Raw genomic sequence first — 19397 nt, forward strand, 5'->3', positions numbered from 1 at the left:
GTAGTGATTTAAACGGATTTGTGGGGAGGGGGGGAAGGGAAGCCGCGTAGTGATTTCACAGGATTTGTCGAGAGGGGGGGGGTAGTGAGTGATTTCAAAGATTTGTCGAGAGTGGCCAAAAAGTGTGTGCTCATTTTACATTAAATTATTATAGAAAATTGATCCCCCACTTCTTAAAACGTTAATATCTCCGAAACTATTAATTTGCGACGGATGCGGTTTTCAGATTCGTGTTCAGCACACAGAACTCTACAAGGAAAGGACATTTTTTTCTACTTATTTGCTGTCACGACACACATTATATATATATATATATATATATATAGACAACACAAAAATCAAAAGAAAACCACAAAAGTAGACTTACATTAGTTAGCGTCATCGTGTTCTTCTTCGTCGCTGAATTCCTCATCAGCGAGAACTGGAGCAACAACACGTTGGTGCTCTCCTTGGGGGGGATAGAGACGTCCAGCCATAACAAAAAAATGGTGTAAAAGAGCCTCCTTCTCGTCATAATTTGTTATAAATAAATATCTTGCTAAATACTGGCGGAGATAAGTGGCTCTAATACCTGGTCGTTTAACCCACTCTTTGAGATCCCTCCAGAGACGTTCAATTGTTTGTGTGTGTATGTTAATATTGGTTGGATCAACAAAGTTCTGAGAATGATTTATCATATAGTGAGTGTACCCGTGGGTTTTCAGGGAGTGATATGCCCCCCACCGGTCACTCACGGATATATTTTTTTATTAGAGGAAGTAAGGTAGCTGTGTCTCTCTTCTCACCGACAGGCTCCAAAAGTGGGATAACAAATTTTTTCTTTGAGTCTCGCTCTATTCCCCCAAAGAGCCAAATTTGTGACAGAGGTCGACCTTTGTTATTTTTTCGGCGCACCAGGAAGGTTTCGTCTATTTCAACGACGATATCTTGCCCGCTGATAGAGTCCTGGTTCCCAAGCCAGAACTCTGCGACTTCGCTACAAAAAGAGCGCCAGTCCACAGATGTTTTGGGAGTTATATTTAAACAACTGGTGACTGTCTGGTGGTCCCACCGTTTACTCAACCAGTGGTTTACAAACAGAATTACCTTCCATGGAGGAATGTGGGAATTCTGTAAGAATGTCCCCTTATAGTCACTTGCATAAAAGGAACAGTGGCGCCTTTTTTTGGTTTTAGGAATGCGGAATGTACTGTTGCAGCGCCATTCGCCCGTTCTCCCCTGCTCCCTAAAGGTGCAGTTTTTGTTACAACGTGTGCAACTGACGACAGTTGGTAAGACACCGTGTCTTCTTAAAAAATCCACTGACGTTTCTGGTTCCTCGTAAAAGACTTTAATAGCCTTGTAGTGATTATAAGAGCAGTGGTCACAGGCAGACATAATGTTGGAAAAGTGGAAAAGTTAATCAAAGTAGCGTTGAGTGGAAATTAAGTTAACGAAAGTCAAAGTAAAAGAGGTTTGCAAATAAAGGAGCGAAATTGAGTGAAATTGGGGGTAAAAATCCGAATTAATTAAAAAGAAAAGGAAATAATTAATTTATTTATTTTTTTATTATCGCTTATTTTCATTATGGATTATCTCCACTTGTTTTGATTTAAGAGTAGAGCCGATGTACGCCATTTTTGAAAGAAAATATTCCCTTTTAAAAATGTTAATATCTCCGAAACTATTAATTTGCGAGGGGTACGGTTTTCAGATTCGTGTTCAGCACACCGAAACGTAACAGAATACTACGTCTGTTTTTACTAATTCGCTGTCACGGTGTTTGTATAATAATACCAATTAATTTGCATATTAATTAAATGTGTGTATTAATTTGCATATTAATTAAATGTGTATATTAATTTGCATATTAATTAAATGTGTGTATTAATTTGCATATTAATTAAATGTGTGTATTAATTAATTTGCATATTAATTAAATGTGTGTATTAATTTGTATATTTGTGTATTAATTCATATATGATTCTTTTTTATATTAATAGAGTTCAAAGGATACTTATCTAATTGCTACAACTTATGGTTTCATAATATCCGCAAAACTAAACCCAATAATTTCCTGGGTTTTAACTAGTCATCTTGAACAAATCCCCAAATTAAAAGATATTAACCGTCCTAATCCACATGTAATTTTTAAAACTTTTTTTTCACCCCAAACAAAACATATTGCCACTTGAAACGTAAAGGGCGACTATTTTGGATTGTGTAGAACAGTGTGGATGTCTGTTCACATTACATTTAAACGTCTGTGGGTTCAGTCAGGAAACAAGGAGGGAATTCCAAACCTTAGCAGTACAAAGGAAAAAACTATCAAAGTCGGTTTTCTGACATCGAACTCAACAGTGAAAAGGTGGGATTTCTGTAATTCCCGTGAAACTCAGATATGCTTTGTTGAATAAAACGCTTTTCCAGTTTTCAACTTACACTTTTTTAAAATTATTTTAGCGGATCAAATGTGTTCACGTTAAATGGAAATAAATCACTGGAGTTAATTTCATCATAAAATGAGTAATCCTATCATCTTTTTTAAAACTTTTTTTGAATGATGCATACGCCAGAAGTGGGGACTATTTTTTAAGGCAGACATGATTGTTCAACATCTGAGGTAATTGGATCAATTAATGCAGATGGAAGTTGCATGAAGCATTAAAAAAAAATACAATTTTTTGTACTCACTAGGAGTTTTCACACAGGTCATCATCATAGATTACTCACTGACAACAACCAGTGGGATTCCTTGGGGTCTGAGTGACAACAAGTCTCCCCAAATTTCCAATAATCTTTGCAAATTAATTTGCATTATTGCAACAGCCACTTGCCATTGATTTCTTGCTGGCAATGACCATTGATCATCACTGAAATTTGGGTCACAACAAAACCTCTCAAAATCCCGGTCCTCTTCAAATTCATTTAGTGGAAGTCTGGTTGGTACTTTCTTTTCAACCTCCTCGACCCTTCTCAAATATTTGATGTTGTGCTAGTCGATGTGAATACTACAATTTGGTGCAGTTTCAGTTTTCTTGGTTCCATGTACGGTTCCTCTATCTTTATTATTATTATCAGTAGTAGCATGTTGCAGACCAGGATATAAATACCCTAACTCGCTACAAAAGAAAATAATGAAATGAAGGAAACAAAACTCAATTCCTGGATAAAATAAACATGTTTATTTTCTGTCAAATTTAAAATGGTTTAGGTGTAACGTTGACAACTACATGCGTGGAAAAGAAAGGAATGAAATCGAGGACGAGAAATGGCCGTCCCGCACATAGAAAGGAAAATAGAAAGGGAGTGTTTGCCTCAGCAAAACTGTGCATTCATGATAGCAGTCGTCCATGTGGAAAAGTCTTCAAGCCAAGAGCTATGGACGCCGAACTTGCCTGGTTGATGAACCCAAGCAAAAAGGGAAGAAAAGAGGAAGTTGAATGGTGTTGTGGACTTTTATATCGGGATGAGTGTTCTGACTGTGCATGTCTAGAATTCCTTTCAGGGTAAGTGACATTTCCCATGTGTGCAACGTTAGCGTGTATGTGTGTATGCACGTGAATGTGAGTGTGTATATGTGAGGGAAAACATGTTCGAACAAGACTCCCTCTCCTGGGGAGAAAAAAAAAAAAAATATATATATATATATATACAAGAGAAAACGTATTTCGTTTTTTTTTTTATGTATATTTTTTTCTTTTCTTTTTTTTTTTTTTAATAAATTATATATTGTTTGAAATGTTTTGGCCAATGAACTTTTCGACCAGTTTTTGTTGTTGTTTGTGGTGTGTTGTTTTTTGTAATTTCTTTGTCCGTTTCTGAGTGTGTTGTTCATCTATGAATGCAGGTTTAAGTCTGTCTATTGCTATAGTCTTTTTTTATCTCTTTTTAATATCGTAAAATACTTTTTACTCCTGTCGAGAACTAAATAAGGTCTGGAATAATTGTGACATAGTGGTTTTTTTATTGTGTCGTTCCTGATAAAAACGTATTTACATGTGTAAATATCGCTTGGAATGAAAATGTTCGTGTCTGACTTTTTGGTTGGAGTGAATTTTAATTGTGACATTTTATGTTTTAAGTCCGTCACAAAAGTTGTCGTTGGGGAAATGTCTGTATTGTTTTCGCAGAATTGTCCTGGTAAAATCAGCGTTGATCAGAAAACTAATTTTGCAGGTGTGCTCTGAAAATCTTCCTTCACAGTGTTGCGAATTGCTAGGAGAATGAGTGGCAAATTGTCTGACCAGTCCGATTTGTTTTTGTTTATAGCCAAAGATGCTTTTAATTGTCTATGAAATCGTTCCACCATACCGTTTGCGCAAGGATGGTAGGCAGTAGTCTTAATGTTCCCAACAAATGGTTGAATTCAGCGAAAAGAGTTGATTGGAACTGTGAGCCCCTGTCCGTTGTGATTACGGAGGGAACTCCGAAAATCGCTATCCAATCTTGTAAAATTGCTCTGGCTATTGTTGCGGCTGATATGTCTTTCACTGGTATTGCTGTCGGCCATCTGCTGACTCTATCGACTATAGTAAGGATGTGGGTATGTCCTTTTGAAGTGGGCAAGGGTCCAACCAAGTCAATATGCACATGAGTAAACCTAGCGTCTGGTACACTGAAGGTGATTTTGTGTGCCTGTGAACTTTGTTTTTTTGGCAAGGAATACAAGTTTTGGTCCAACTACGGATGTCCGTATTCATATTTGGCCAAACAAAACGTTCCGCTATTAATTTCACGGTGGCACATTTTCCTGGGTGGGACAAATTGTGAAGTGCTGAAAAACTTGTCGTCTGAGGCTGGGTGAAATATAAGGGTGAGGGTGTTTTTGTGAAACATCGCAATAGAAATTTGTTGTTCCGAATGGTATCGGCATTTCTTTCAGCTTCAGTGAAGTTTTGTCCATTATAGTTGGGAGCGTGGTATCGATTAATTGCTCTTGTGCTATTAATTCCATACTTAGTGGAGTGAAATTTAAAGAAGCAATTGTTGCACGAGATAAAGCGTCAGCTACGTTTTCTTGTCCTTTTACGTACCGTATATCGGTAGAATATTGGACTATAAAGTCCAGGTGTCGAATTTTTCGTGGACCATATTTGTTGACGTTTGTGTAGAGCAAATGTTAGAGGTTTATGGTCTGCATAAATGGAAAATTTTCTGCCTTTGAGGAGATGTTTAAAGTGCTTAATTGCAAGGTAAATTGCAAGTAACTCTCTCAAGAAAGTGCTATATTTAGTCTGCGCTTTGTTTAACTTGGCAGAGAAGAATGAAATAGGGGTCATTTTGTTGTCAGAAATTTGGTGAATGACAGCTCCTACTGCTATTTCCGATGCGTCCGTCGTAAGTGTAAGTTCCGTTGTATCGCTATCTTGGATATGCATAAGTTTGGTGAAGTTTGCCAAAGCAGTTTTCGATTGTTTGAAGGCCTGTAGTGCAGGTCCTTCCAAAACTAATTGTTGGTTTTTGGTTCATTTTTTTAACAAGTCCGTTAAAGGTGCGAGTAATGTGGAACAGTTAGGCAAAAAGCGTCGGTAATAGTTAATTATTCCTACAAAACGGCGTACTTGTCTGACAGATGTCGGTAGAGGGAAATTCGAAATAGCACTTACTTTTTCAGGCAAAGGGGAGATTTCATCTTTGTCAATTAAATGACCGAGAAATTGAACTTCCTGGTGGCCAAAAACACATTTATCGGTGTTTAGTTTAAGACCGAAATGTGACAGTCTTTCGAAAGTTTGTTCCAGGTGTAGCCGGTGTTCTTCGAGGTTTCTGCTGGCGATTAAAACGTCGCCCACATATGTGAATATGAACGGCAGACCTCTGAAAACTTTGTCAATCAAACGCTGGAAAGTTTGACAGGCGTTTCTCAGCCCGAAAGGCATCCTTAAAAACTCTAAAGGCCAAATGGTGTGGTCAGTTCGTTTTTATGAATGTCTTCTTCCATGACTGGAATTTGAAAATATGCCTTAACAAGGTCCAGTTTGGAGAAAATTGTGGTGCCTTTGGCGAAGTCATGGATATGGGGAATAGGATATCTATCTGGAACTGTTTTTGCATTTAAGCGTCTAAAATCTCCGCATGGGCGCCATGTGGTGTTGTCAGCTTTCTGTACCATGTGGAGTGGTGAGGACCAAGCACTTTTCGAGGGCCATGTGGAGTAGGTTTTGAAACTAGGATTTTGCCAATTTGTATTTATCCAGTTTCAAGCGTCTGGGGGTTGAATAGACGGGCGGTCCTGTGGTCTTAATATAGTGCTTAGCGCTATGCTTGATGGGGTCCGTGTTTTTAAACGGCTGGGAAAGTTGAGGAAATTTTTGGAGTAAGCGGTGGATGTGTAAATCTTCGGGTATGGCAGTGCTGATTCCGGTGGTTAAAAATTTCGAGGTAGTTCCTCTCACCGAAATCTTCGTTTCGTTGTCTGTCAATGTGTAATGAGTCATGTCGGCAGACAGGTTGAAATAGGCTAAAAAGTCCGCCCCCAAAATTGGAGTGGTCACGCTGGCAATGGTGAAATTCCATAACAAATTCCTTTGCATTCCAAGGTTTAAATTTAAAGTTTTCTCGCCAAAAGTGGGTATTTTTGTACCGTTGGTTGTAGGTTGAAAAATTGGGTCCCTGTTGGGTGGCCATGCGGTGTCGGTATGATGCTGATTTCTGCTCCGGTGTTTATTAAAAAGTTATATCCGTGAATTTTGTCACGGATATAAAACAGACGACATTTTTTTGTGCTCCAGCTACAGTCGTCGTTACTGGCTGGAAGGTTTGTTTTCCTGTGCTGGTTTTTTGAACACGCAGGGTGTAGTGCATTTCCTTGCGTCGACGCCGAATCTCCTGTGGTAGAAACAAACATCTTGTCTATGTCATGACGTGGATTGGGTCCTGCTTGAACTTCTTCGCCTGTAACTTCGCCGCGTATCATTGTAGTTTCTGGGATAATGTTGATGAGTTTGAAGTGCGTCAGCTAGCTGCTTCGAAAGCTTTTCAACGGCAGACTTTAATTCTGCTAATTCCTCGTCTCGGTTTTGGTCAGGTTGCCGTTGGTGGGCGTATACTTGTCGGCTCCGGGAACTTTCATGAATTCTGTTGGCTATGTCGGCGAGCTTTTCTGTCGACATCTCCTCCGACATCAGAGCGAGGATTTGCTTAGTATTTGGGGGTAATTTACCAAACCATAAACTCTTCATGATGCTGTCTGACATTTTGTTGTCTCCCAGTAAGGCTTTCATGTGGCGAAGTAGTTGAGAAGGTGTACGGTCTCCTAACTCAACTTGTGTGAACAAGTTACGAAGCATGGCTTCGTTGGAAACACCGGTTCATTGCAGGATTGCTTGCTTCAGCGTGTCGTACGGTCTTTCCTCAGGTACATTTTCGAGAAAATCAGTGACTTCCTCTACCACTTCCAACGGCAGTTTTTCCACTAGGTAACAATAATGCGCTCGTTATGATGTTACCCGTTTAGTGTCAGATATGGCCTGTAATTGGACGAACCATATTTTTGTATTTGTCGGGTTGAAGGGTGGAATGTTTAATGCCATGGTTTCGTTGTAGGAGTCCGTCTGTTGAAGTTCCATTTTTTTTTTTTTTTTTTTTTTTTGTTGAAATTTTTATATTTCAATTTCTTGTGCGCGGTTTGAAAATGTTCCTCCACGTGGTTGACAAGTTTTTTTTTTTTAGAAAAATTATTTTTCGTGCGTGCCATGGATTTGTGTGGGAGAGTTTAGTTTACCGCGTGTTTCATTCAAACTCATTCATTTCATTTTAAAATAATGGGGTCACCATCGTTTGTTGTGGACCAGAATATAAATACCCTAACTCGCTACAAAAGAAAATAATGAAACAAGAGGAAACAAAACTCAATTGCTGGATAAAATAAACATGTCGTTTATTTTCTGTCAAAATTAAAATGGTTTAGGTGTAACATGTGTTCATTCAGGCATTGACGACTACATGCGTGGAAAAGAAAGGAATGAAGTCAAGGACGAGAAATGGCCGTCCTGCACGAGAAATGGCCGTCCCGCACGAGAAATGGCTGTCCCGCACGTAGAAAAGAAAATAGAAAGGGAGTGTTTGCCTCAGCAAAACCGTGTGTTCATGATAGCAGTCGTCCACATGGAAAAGTCTTCAAGCCAAGAGCTATGGATGCCGAACTTGCGTGGTCGACGAACCTAGGCAAAAAGGGAAGAAAAGAGGAAGTTGAATAGTGTTGTGGACTTTTATATCGGGTGAGTGTTCTGACTGCGCATGTCTAGAATTCCTTTCAGGGTAAGTGACATTTCACATGTGTGCGTACATGTGCGCATATGTATGCGTACATGTGTGTACGTTAGCGTGTATGTGTGTATGCACGTGAATGTGAGTGTGTATATTTGAGGGAAAACATGTTCGAACAAGCAGTAAAGTTAGTAGTATTTCTCACGTGAGTAATTATCAGTGATTGCTCACTGGCGAAAACAAGTGTTCCCTGAAATCTGAGCTGATTTCCAAGACTATGTTTCTTTCAATAATCATTGCAAATTATTTTGCATTATCACAACAGCCCTCAACAGTATTAAACTATTGATTTCTTTTTGATAATAACTGTGGGCCTTCTCTGGAATTGGAGTGGCAATATGTCTCCCCAATGTTTAAATACTCTCCTTGAATTTTCACAGCCATTTCATGTACATGTTTTGTTTTTGTATGTAAAGAAGTTTCTTTTAGTTCCAGTTCTCTTAGACTCATGTAATGTCACTTCTGCAGTTCTCCCCAAATATGTCAATGGCTAATCTTACACCTCCCCTAAAAAGTAAAAAAACAAAAAAAGGGTCGACCTAGATGAGAGGATCCAAAATGGCCGACCAGGACTGAGATATGACATGTGACCGGATGTAAAGGAAGAAATATCTCATGTATTTAATTTAAGCCGTCGTTTCGTATCTTACAACATATACAACAAATAAATGTTAAATAATAATGAAACCTTACCAAAACAAAACGAAGTAAAAAAAAAAAAAAATATCTGACAATTCATCGGCTCTAGCTGAAATAATTTATTAAGGAAACAACGGCTCGAGCTGAAATAATTTATTAAGGAAACAACGGCTCTAGCTGAAATAATTTATTAAGGAAACAACGTAAATAAATAAATTAGAGAAAAGGAAAAAAAAACAATTTGCAACTTACCTGCATGGCGTCGTCTGCTGAAATTTACGGCAAATGAGTCGTTTATAAGATATGCATTTTTTTTAACGGTAAATGTTACCTTACCAAAACAAAACGAAGTAAAAAAAAAAACAAAAAAAAAAAAAACGGAAAATTCATCGGCTCTAGCTGAAGGGAAAAAAAACATAACGAATGAAGGTTTTTGTTCATATTTTTTTAGACAGGGTATTTATTTAGAAAAGAAAAAAAAAAACATCACGAATGAAGGTTTTTGTCCATATTTTTAGACAGGGTATTTAGAAAAGGAAAAAAAAAACATCACGAATGAAGGTTTTTGTTCATATTTTTAGACAGGGTATTTTTCTGTTACGTGCGTTAAGAACAGATTAAAATTTCTTATTGCTGTGTCTGTTTTCATACCATACGCTTCCCTATACATGGCCTCGTCCACATGTGACCATTTCATGTTACCTACCGATCCAGACACATGCTTAACCTTTCTTTTAATACGGGACCAGTAGCCCTCTATACTGTTCGTACAGACACCTGTGACGGGGTCTACGAAATGTTCAGAGTGATTTACTGTGCCGTGTTGGTAACCGAGTGATGTAAGCCTGCTATAACTCCTCCATTCATCTGTGAATATGGTAGACCCCGGTTCCACATTTTCTAAAATAGCCGCTTCTAGGGTGACGGCCGTCCGGTCGGGTATTTGACGCAAAAAACCGAGTTTCGCTGTTCTGTCATAAAACCCTATTACCCATTCTTTCCTACTAACTCTGCCAACGTTATTTTTTCGTTTGAAAAGTAAACTTTCGTCTACTTCAACTATGTGTCCCGTTCCGCCCAACTTTTTTTTATCTTTTAATAACTTGTTCGTGCATATATCTCTGCAATACTCAAACCATTGAATGGCGACACCCGTAGAAACCCCACTGAAATTTGCGGAAGTAGTCACAGGTGTCTGTGAAACAAAATCGAACATAATTTGCAGTATAGTGTGAATATGGAGCTTTGACTTCTCGAAAAAGGTGCCATTCCGCACCGACATCCTTGTACCACACATAGTGCATCTCCAACAAACTGTGTCTAGTTTAAACGCTGGATATGGCCTGATACACATTGAATGTCCACAATCACATATTTTCTGGGTTGACACGAGCTGTTTACTTTGGGCATGCTGTAATCCTTTCTCCTGGGTAAAATTAAGGAGAATTTCCATTCTTGGAGAAGTAGCCATTTTTTACAAGCGATACGGTAGAGAGAAGAGCAGTGTTGCCAACTGATATTTCCAAAACTAGATTAGGGAATTAAAGAAGGCCTAAATCAGCCCATTAGTATCTCATGGGTTAAAAAGTGCCATTTTAGCACATAGATGTTAATGTTTATATGGAACCTTCCAGCAGGGCACAGCCCCTAAAAAGGTCAAAGAAAGGGAAAAGTAGAGAAAGTAAATTCAAGTGCCTATCAGGGTTGCCAGCTTGGCTTTTTTTTCAATTTTGGCTTCAAATTTGGCTTTTTTCTGATAATTTTATATAAATATTTATTAAATATAGATTATTAAAGAAAAAGTTATAATAAAGTAATTTAAACAGTTGGTTGGATATCAAAACTTGTAGATTAAAAAAAAAAACTTTTGACCTCCAACTCCCATTCATGGATTTACATGAGGAAAACAGTTCCCCTCTGCACTAAGGGAATATCACACCTAAATGTTTAATCCGGTTTCACAGTTATTTACTAAATGTCTATATGGACCCTTTCAAAAAGTTCACAGTTGAGTATGAAACCATTTTGGGGACATTTTTTAGTGCTGGTGCCTTGTCTCTGCCAATTAAGTCACTGAGTATATTTCCTCTGAAATAATTAATTATTGTATTTTTCGTTTGAAATTCTTTAAAAGTAGTGTTCTGAAATTAATTGAATCAATTTATTTTGTAATTTATAGAAATTTGAAAACTTATAACTATAGCTATTTAAAGTTGTATTTAAAATGAATATTTTTTAAGTATTCATATACTTTTTCCTGAGTAGTCCCAAAAGTTTCATTAAAAGTCAATAATTATAGATTTTCTAACTATCTTGGATCAATAGACATATTTGCCTTAATAATGACGCATAGATTGTCCTTGGAAACAAAGTCTAGTTTTAGAGTTATGACTAAAATTAAATTTATCAATATTTTAGAGATATTTTAAGTTGATACCTCCAATCCCCTGATTAAATTTGGTCTTCTGATGACTGACATAATTATTTTAAGAATATGATTGACAAATAGAAACTTATGTACAAATTGTACCAATAAATATGGTATGGAAAAAAATGGCACTAGTAAAAATGGTAAGTAGATGTGGAGTCTAAGAATAACCAACTACCTTTCAATTATGCTGTCATCTTAGAAATATGTCGATTATACTCACATGTTTACTCATTTTAAGTGTTTTCTTCATATTTCATGTGTAATACTAAATAGATGCTAACTCCAAATGGTTACTAATGTCATAATCGTAAAAAAACAAACATTTATAAACATCTTTTTTATGTAATCTGTCCCCGTTGTCAATCAATGCTTATATTAAAGTTTAGTACCTGCTCTGATGACCTAACTTTATCTAGTCTGTCCTTAGTCGATGAAAGAAAAATTCTTCTAAATTGGGGTATATAATTTTGGCTATGGGAGATAAATTCTGTGCCTTTTACTTTTTCAGGCAATTTCATTTGGTTTTACAATTTTGACTAAAATGATACAGCTACACAACATTGATAATCTTTATAGTCAAGAAGAAACCATAAATAATGATGAAATTAAGTATTTAGAAGTTCTCCACTATTTGCCATGAATTTTCAACTTATTACTTTTTATTTTCAGGAAGAATTGTGTTTCTATTTGCTACCATTGACCAAATTTAAATAAGTTCTTTTGCATTGTTATAAATAATATATATGTTCATATGTGCCTTTTATACAATGTCATTTTACTCCATTTGAAAATGTTCCATTAATTATTGTAAATACATTCAATTCTACAGACTTGCGATTCTGCATCTTTCATGTATATATAAACAAATCAGAAAAACTGAACTTTTTGGACAAGTTATATTTCTGTTACCTTTCTACCACATTTACCTCTGCTCTGACAGTCTATTCACATGAACTATCACAAACATTTATGTTCATAGCTGTGTTTTAATTCAATATTCGTTTTATTCTTGTTTTGATGTTTTTTATATTTTCTAAAAATAAACTGAATGAGTTCAACCTTATTTATGTAAAAGCCCAACTCACTTCTTCATTCTCTCATGATTTTTGTGTTTGTCGTTATATCCAATCTGTGATAGTAATTAATGAAAAGTATTTTGAACACATTTTTCAGCTATATTGAAGATGTTGACTCTCAAATGTTTGTGTTTTTCCTCTGTTTTATTTTCTTAATGCAAAGTCCTTCTTTATGAAATTGAAACCGTAGCCTCTTTGATATATTTTTAAGGGAATTAAAAAATATATTTATTTATAAATTCACACTGTGAAACATAAGTCTATATATTTTTAAATCGTATTGGAGGATGTTAAAGAAAAATAACATGTGAAAATGTTATATTTAAATAATTTAAGTTAATAATCTTGTATATCTCCTTTCGCAGATGAAATTCTGGTTATATGCCCTTAAAATGCTATCATGTTAAAATGGGTGATCACTTTATGTTTATATCTGAGACTGATCTCTCACTCTAAATTCGAAAATACACAGGGTTTTCTAAGATATACAAACGTAATTGTTTAAAAAAGTAGATCTATTCGTTGGGGGGGCCTCTAAAGTTCTCATTTACAAATTTACCAACTTTTCCTTAAATTATTTAATATTAAAATAATACTAAATATTCTTCAATGATTTCTTGTATAATATTTAACATATCTAAACTGTATAATTTATTGTAATGATATTAAAAACCATTCCCTGTTAAATTAAAACCGAAAATATGCTAGGAGGGGGAGCATATTTTTCAGTTTCAATTTCGTAGGTAACATCTTTGTCAATAAAAATACTACAAAACTAATATAGTAAAAAAATACAGCCAATATAGGAGTTAAAAACTTCAATATAGTCAATTTTTCTTTAATTTTCAATTTGGCTTTTTTTTTGGCTTTTTTTTACTAATGGCAACTTACACTAATTATTAGCAAAAGAAAAACACAATTCTCCTTTCATTCAGTTTTTAAGATATGCATTTTTTGTCCCTAATCTGCATTCTAAACTATTTGGGGGGGGGGGTCACAAATATAACTGAACACAATAAAAGAAATTACTTTTCAATAAATTGATTATTGCATTCACTTTTATGCATTTTGTTAAAATTTTTAAATAATTATTTTTTGTATTATCACCCAGACTTAGGGTTATTATCAGGAACGGGCGTGTTTTTTTTTTTTTTTTCTTTTAACACATTTCACGATAGACATTCATATGGGCAAGATTTAAAACAAACAAAACTGGTTACATGTCCTTAAAATGTGATCTAATCCCAAATGTGTGATCGTTTTATTTTTTTCCATTTTCCAGTTGTTTACATGTAATCGCCTAATGAAAGGAGAATTGTGTTTTTCTTTTGCTAATAATTAGTGTAAGTTGCTATTAATTAGTATAAGCTCGAGCCGTTGTTTCCTTAATAAATTATTTCAGCTAGAGCCGATGAATTGTCAGATATTTTTTTTTTTTTTTTTACTTCGTTTTGTTTTGGTAAGGTTTCATTATTATTTAACATTTATTTGTTGTATATGTTGTAAGATACGAAACGACGGCTTAAATTAAATACATGAGATATTTCTTCCTTTACATCCGGTCACGTGTCATATCTCAGTCCTGGTCGGCCATTTTGGATCCTCTCGTCTAGGTCGACCAAAAAAAGAAATAAAAAAAAACAAAAAATGTGCAAGTTTGTATTATTGTGATTTATCGACAATTATTCTCATCTTGGGTGAAACAACGCTTCTTCAGGTGCTGAATACATTTTTTCCTTGTCTCTACTAAGGAAAAGAGGGGTCAGCTCTGCATTGCAAGAATTCGAACATTGGGTTTGAGGGTGGTTCCGTAGATCATAAAGAAAGTTCAATCTTTAGGGGTCACTAAGATATTTTTTAGGGTTTTCCTATGACTCAATTTTTCTATGCTAATTTTTAATTACGAATACCCACGTGTATTTTCATAAATAAAAACAATGCAAGGGAGACAACTCTAAGGAGAGGAGTTTATTTTGTAAAGTTACTTCCCTTGGACTGGACATATATTTTGTTATTCTTTTTGACCCCTCTTTTCCGCAGTAGAGGAAAAGAAACACCCAAAAGAAGGTCGCAGGGTACAGCGATGGAAACGTTGTACTAATAAGACTCAAGATGAGAATAATTGTCCAATTAATCAAAATAATACAAACATTTACATCTCATCTCAAAATCCAGAATTGCATTAAAAAACGTGCAATTCATTAAAAACGTGCAATTCATTAAAAACGTGCAATTCATTAAAAACGTGCAATTCATTAAAAACGTGCAATTCATTAAAAACGTGCAATTATTCATTAATTTATTTTTAAAGGTAAAGAACATTAGAATTGGCGGAGGGGGGGCGTTATGGGGTTTCCATATCATGTTAAAAATTGGATTTTAAAATATGTATCTGGTTTACTTAACTAATCTGTCCAATTAAATTCATTCATTTTTTATGAATCAGATGATTCTATTGCTGGCATTCGTTTACTTGATATCTTTCTATTTAGAATTCTTTTGAAAACCGTGATAAAATAAAAAATACAAAACCACAAAAAAGAAAAGGCTTAGCTAAATGTTTATTTCATGAAAAGTTATATTTTCTCCTTATATATATATATATATATATATATATATATATATATATATATATATATATATATATATATATATATATATTTATATATATATATATATATATATATATATATATATATTTATATATATATATATATATATATTTATATATATATATATGTATATATATATTTATATATATATATATATATATATATATATATATATATATATATATATATATATATAAGCGAGATAAGACACTGATAGAATTCAGATGAAAAATCCTGATAGATATTACTTGAAGTAATATTTTCAAGGTGATCCTAGCCAAAAAGGAAAAGCTCAATATTTAAGAATAGAGCAATATATAAGTTTCGTGGTTAAATTTTAAATTCTGCAAAAACAACATGTTGTTGAAAATCCATGGATTAAGGAAATTAAAATAACCCCTTCTATATATTCCTTTTGTCAAACAATAAATTCTTAAATCGAATATATGTCTTTATATGTTGTTTTTTCAAAATTTAAAATTTAACCACAAAACTTTGCTGTCATCATCATATGTGTGTATGTACATTAGTTATGGGACGATTCCACAATTTTTACTGATTCCGTTCTAAATTTCAGACCCGATACGATTCCGATTTTAATAACAAAAGCTCCTGAAGAAACACAACTCTAGCATATGAGACCTCGCCGCAACCCCCATCAAATGAGATCAAATTTAATGTTTTAAGTTTACATCAGCTTTTTTTTCTTTTTAATAATTTTTTGAGACAAAATTACAGACGTTAACAGATGTTCATATTTTTTATTTGTATCTCACCCATAATTTATATATACATAAATAAATCATAATTTATATATACATAAATAAAACATAATTTATACACATAAATAAATCATAATTTATATACATAAAAAAAAACATAATTTATATATACATAAATAAATCATAATTTATACACAGAAATAAATCATAATTTATATACATAAATAAATCATAATTTATATATACATAAATAAATCATAATTTATATACATAAATAAATCATAAATTATATATACATAAATAAATAATAATTTATATACATAAATAAATCATAATTTATATACACATAAATAAATCATACATTATATATGCATAAATAAATCATAATTTATATATAAATAAATAAATCATAATTATATACACATAAATAAATCATATTTTATATATACATAAATAAATCATAATTTATATATACATAAATAAATCATAATTTATATATACCTAAATAACTCATAATATATATACATAAATAAATCATAATTTATATATACATAAATAAAACATAATTTATACACATAAATAAATCATAATTTATATACATAAAAAAAACATAATTTATATATACATAAATAAATCATAATTTATATACATAAATAAATCATAAATTATATATACATAAATAAATAATAATTTATATACATAAATAAATCATAATTTATATACACATAAATAAATCATACATTATATATGCATAAATAAATCATAATTTATATATACATAAATAAATCATATTTTATATATACATAAATAAATCATATTTTATATATACATAAATAAATCATAATTTATATATACATAAATAAATCATAATTATATACACATAAATAAATCATATTTTATATATACATTAATAAATAATAATTTATATATACATAAATAAATCATAATTTATATACATAAATAAATCATAAATTATATATACATAAATAAATAATAATTTATATACATAAATAAATCATAATTTATATACACATAAATAAATCATACATTATATATGCATAAATAAATCATAATTTATATATACATAAATAAATCATAATTATATACACATAAATAAATCATATTTTATATATACATAAATAAATCATAATTTATATATACATAAATAAATCATAATTTATATATACCTAAATAAATCATAATATATATACATAAATAAATCATAATTTATATGCATAAATAAATCATAAATTATATACACAAATAAATCATAAATTATATATACCTAAATAAATCATAATTTATATACACATAAATAAATCATAATTTATATACATAAATAAATCATAATTTATATATACATAAATACATCATAATTTATATACGTAAAAAAATCATAATTTATATGCATAAATAAATAATAATTTATTTACACAAATAAATCATAATTTATATACATAAATAAATTATAATTTATATACATAAATAAATCATCAATTATATACACATAAATAAATCATCAATTATATACATAAATAAATCATAATTTATATATACATAAATAAATCATAATTTATATATATACATAAATCATAAATTATATACATAAATAAATCATAATTTATATACATAAATAAATAATAATTTATATATACATAAATAAATCATAATTTATATATACATAAACAAATAATAATTTATATATACATAAATAAATAATAATTTATATATACATAAATAAATAATAAATTATATATACATAAATAAATCATAAATTATATATACATAAATCATAAATTATATATACATAAATAAATAATCATAATTTATATACACAAATAAATCATAATTTATATACATAAATAAATTATAATTTATATACATATAAATAAATCATCAATTATATACACATAAATAAATCATCAATTATATACATAAATAAATCATAATTTATATATACATAAATAAATCATAATTTATATATATATAAATAAATAATAAATTATATACATGAATAAATCATAATTTATATACATAAATAAATAATAATTTATATATACATAAATAAATCATAATTTATATATACATAAATAAATCATAAATTATATATACATAAATAAATCATAATTTATATATACATAAATAATAATTTATATATACATAAATAAATCATAATTTATATATACATAAATAAATCATAAATTATATACACATAAATAAATCATAAATTATGTATAAATAAATAAATAATAACTTATATATACATAAATAAATCATACATTATATAGACATAAATAAATCATAATTTATATATACATAAATAAATCATAATTTATATATACATAAATAAATCATAAATTATATACACATAAATAAATCATAAATTATATATACATGAATAAATCATAATTTATATATACATAAATAAATCCTAATTTATATACATAAATAAATAATAATTTATATATACATAAATAAATCATAAATTATATACATAAATAATACATAATTTATATATACATAAATAAATCATTAATTATATATACATAAATAAATCATAGATTATATATACATAACTAAATCATAATTTATATATACATAAATAAATCATAAAATATATATACATAAATAAATCATAATTTATATATACATAAATAAATCTTGAATTATATAAACATAAATAAATAATAATTTATATATACATAAGTAAATAACAATTTATATACATAAATAAATAATAATTTATATATACATAAATAAATCATAAATTATGTATACATAAATAAATCATAAATTATATTTACATAAATAAATCATAAATTATATATACATAAATAAATCATAATTTATATATACATAAATAAATCATAATTTAAATATACATAAATAAATCATAATTTATATATACATAAATAAATCATAATTTATACACATAAATAAATCATAATTTATATATACATAAATAAATCATAATTAATATACATAAATAAATCATAATTTATATATACATAAATAAATCATAATTTATATATACATAAATAAATCATAATTTATATACGTAAATAGATAATAATTTATGTATTCATAAATAAATCATAATTTATATGCATAAATAAATCATAAATTATATATACATAAATAAATCATAATTTATACACGTAAATAAATCATAATTTATATACATAAATAAATCATAATTTATATATACATAAATAAATCATAATTTATATACATAAATAAATCATAATTTATATACATAAATAAATCATAATTTATATACATAAATAAATCATAATTTATATATACATAAATAAATCAGAATTTATATACATAAATAAATCATAATTTATATACATAAAAAATTATAATTTATATATACATAAATAAATAATAATTTATATATACATAAATAAATCATAATTTATATATACATAAATAAATCATAATTTATATATACATAAATAAATTATAATTTTATACATAAATAAATCATAATTTATATACATTAATAAATCATAATTTATATATACATAAATAAATCATAAATTATATATACATAAATAAATCATAATTTATATATACATACATAAATCATAATTTATATACATAAATAAATCATAATTTATATACATAAATAAATCATAATTTATACACATAAATAAATCAT

Source organism: Euprymna scolopes, chromosome 10 (assembly GCF_053919585.1).
Source record: "Euprymna scolopes isolate OS-2025 chromosome 10, ASM5391958v1, whole genome shotgun sequence".
NCBI classification, from domain to species: domain Eukaryota; kingdom Metazoa; phylum Mollusca; class Cephalopoda; order Sepiida; family Sepiolidae; genus Euprymna; species Euprymna scolopes.